This window comes from Triticum dicoccoides, chromosome 5A (genome assembly GCF_002162155.2).
Source record: "Triticum dicoccoides isolate Atlit2015 ecotype Zavitan chromosome 5A, WEW_v2.0, whole genome shotgun sequence".
Taxonomy (NCBI): Eukaryota; Viridiplantae; Streptophyta; class Magnoliopsida; order Poales; family Poaceae; genus Triticum; species Triticum dicoccoides.
Window position 1 is genome coordinate 468,298,599 of NC_041388.1, and position 3,297 is coordinate 468,301,895.

Consider the following 3,297-nt stretch of genomic DNA (forward strand, 5'->3'; position numbering starts at 1 on the left):
CTCCTGTAGTGCCACGGGGGCTGTAACCTCAAATGGGGCGTTGACCATCTCAGTAGTGACCGTGAGCGTATCTGGGGTCGGCTCGGTGGTTGCCTTTATCTTCTTGGAGCTCTCTGTCTCGTGGGGATCAGCCTCCCGCGTCTGCTCCAATATCGGCAGATCTTCTCCTGGTTCTCCTTGGCCCATCATGAAACTGATGAATACTAGGAGATCACTGAAAGGAAAACATAATCGCAATGACAATGAAACAAAAAAGAGAGTGAAGATCAGTTACTGCTTTGCAAAAGTTCTTTTTTTTCTCTTAATGAAAATATACCAACATCACGGATCCGCTTACCTTCCCTTCATTCGGAGAGAAGAACAGTGGCAGATGCGAGTGTTGCCTTTCTTGAAGACGGTGAGGGAGAAGGGGATTCAGCGAAGAGTGAAACGATGGTTTCTTCGTCCGTCAAACTTAGACTGCGGGGAGGTGGGGTTTTGTGATACGACGGCTCGTTACTGCCGCGCTATGACCGGGGTGACTCTCCGCCTGCATACTACCTTCTAATTTGATGGATGGCATTTGGGCCCGCGTGCTGCATGGCCCGCATGTCGGTGAACAAAAGTATAACGACATTCAGTAGAGGGAGACGTTTCAATGACCTAGGAGGAGCTAGAAGTGGTAGAGTGTCTCCACTATACTAGTAGTAATTGTTTTTCTGGGTAGCTGTAGAGTGTCTCCACTGTACTAGTAGTAATTGTTTCTCTGGGCCCAAGACAAAACAGCCCATCCACACTAGTAAATAGTAAAATCAATTCAAAAGCCCATATATTTACTGAATTGACGGATGGGTATATCGAAGAGCAAAAAAGGAGTTTCATGTGGGAAAAAGAGCTTCTGAACGTGTCGGGCTTCTATTTACAACATATTGTGGTCATAATCCAGTAAATTTTACGACCCAGGATGTTCATTCGATAGACCTGACCGATCCATTTGACTGTGACTGCCGAAAACAGTGCTGGAGTTAGATGTTGTTGCCCTTTTCAATCTGGTTTTTTTGTAAACCTGATGAACAATTAACCCACGTGCTTTTGTACAGTTTGTAAGCTGGAGTTAGATGTTCCTGCCCTTTTCAACTCGGCTGTGACTGTCATATTTTCTTTGAAACAAGGCAAATGGCTTGCCATTTGTTTAATTTAGAGTGAAATATTGTAACAAATCCCAACCAAGGGAAATAACATCACTCTCGCCAGCTGCTTGAGCTCACTGTGCATTACAGAAGCCAAGTGATTAGCCCCCACCAGCACCCACAAACTTATTTTGATCTAGCACATCAAATGGGCTGTAAATTTTCATAGGAAAGGTTGCATGACCGTGACAGATTTGGATTCGGACATTTGGGACCCGCGAGAAAATAGCCTATCCAAGGTGGTGTCGACTTACTAGCCAGTCAACAAACGATTCTGCCTACCAGTCGTTGGATTGACATCCAACATCTGTCGTGTATCTTCTATCTCTTGTCTTCTTCTTCCTCCAGCCGCCCAAACTAAACCACCCCGTCGGCTCCGCCTGCTCCCGCCTCCCATGGCTGGTTGTGCCTCCGCCGCCCTACCGTACGTACCCTCCAACGTTGGCCAGTCCCTCCCTCTATTCCCCCACACGTCATGTTATTCTCCAGCGACGTCAGCCCCAACACGCACCCGTGCCCGAACCAGTCAACCCTCGTACTCCCCTCCGCCTGGGCAGGCACCGACGCATCTTCAACGGCTCCTGTTCATTTCGTCCGAGGCCTCGCCATCGTCCTCCACCTTGCTGCCTTGGTTCTCTCATTGTGCGCGAAGCGCCGCCCTCTTGCGTTGTCAACGTCGTCAACAACCGAGAGGAACAAGGAGATGACTGTACGTGGAGAGGATGACAGTATGGACCCACCAGCGTCATGGCAGTACGCAAGCAAGTGCCTCTATAGTACAAGCCCAAAAATATGGTTCCTCCTAATGGTTGGACATCTGGGGCTCACGCCATTGTCAACATAGTCAATAAACGAGAGAATTACACTACGAGCGGCTGACACTAGGGACCCAGCAAGTCGCACAGTTTTTTTAGGAACAAGCAGTTGTTATTTATACTTGTTTTAGTGACGGATCAGGGTAACAACGGGGCTGTGCAGGGGCTGTGGCCCGTCTAGCTAGGGTTTTATTTATGTTTACCACATCATGAGCCCAGTTGTGTTTTTTTCTTGCTGAAAATGGCTAGCCCAGTTCTATTTTTTTAAAGAAATATCCAAACAAGGCCTACTTGCTTTATCGGCCCTGCTGGGCTGCAAATCTTTCAAGACGAGGAGAGTTTCATTCGGTTTGCCCAGAAATGGGTTGTACATTTTTAAAACACATCAAACCGGGAATTAGTTTCAATTTTTTTCATTACAAGATCTTAAATTCCATTGATTTTTATGCGTGGACAATTATTTGGATTTTATATTTATATAAATTATTTTTCAAAATAGTTTGAATGTGAATCGATATTTCTGGATTAAAAACAGTTGACTGCACCGAAATATGCAAAATTTCGTATACTTTTTAACCGTGGCCACAATATGGGGTTTAATGCTAACAAAAAGAAGATGGGCTCCAAAAAAATTCTTAAGAATTAGCAAATGGGTTGTACATTATTAGAAATAATGGTAGATGGGTTGTATGCTGTTTTCCACAGATTTGAGGCTGACTTGTGCACCTACTACAGGTTGACGCGTATGCTTTCATAAAAAAAAGGTTGACGCACACGCAACACCCTGTCAACTTAGTGAACAAAGGAGAGCAGTGACTATTGGATGTCCATCCAACGGCTGTCGTGCTTCTTCCATCTCTGCTCTTCATGCTCCAGCCGCTCAAACAAGCGCCGGTGGGACTGCCTGCTCCCTCCTCCCGTGGCCGGCTATGCTGCCGCGCAGGCCTCATGGCCCCACCGTACTCCCATCGCTGGCCTAGCCATCCCTCTACTCACCCACACATGTTGTTATTCTCTGGCGACTGTAGACGAACCAGTAAACCCTCGTACTCCTCCGTGTGGGAAACAACTGCCGAGTATTCCCTGGCTCCGTGTCGTTCTGTTCTTAGGCCTCGCCGTCGTCCACCGCCCTGGTGCTCTCAGCGCGGCCTGGTCAACATGGTCAATGAACGACATGCATCGGAAGTGGACTGTACATGGAGAGGCTGACAGCTGGGTCCACGGCCGCATGCAAGGAAATGCCTCCTTATTACGCGCAAATAATGATTCCTCCACCTGACAGCTAGGACCCACAGGAAGGGCCTATGTATTTC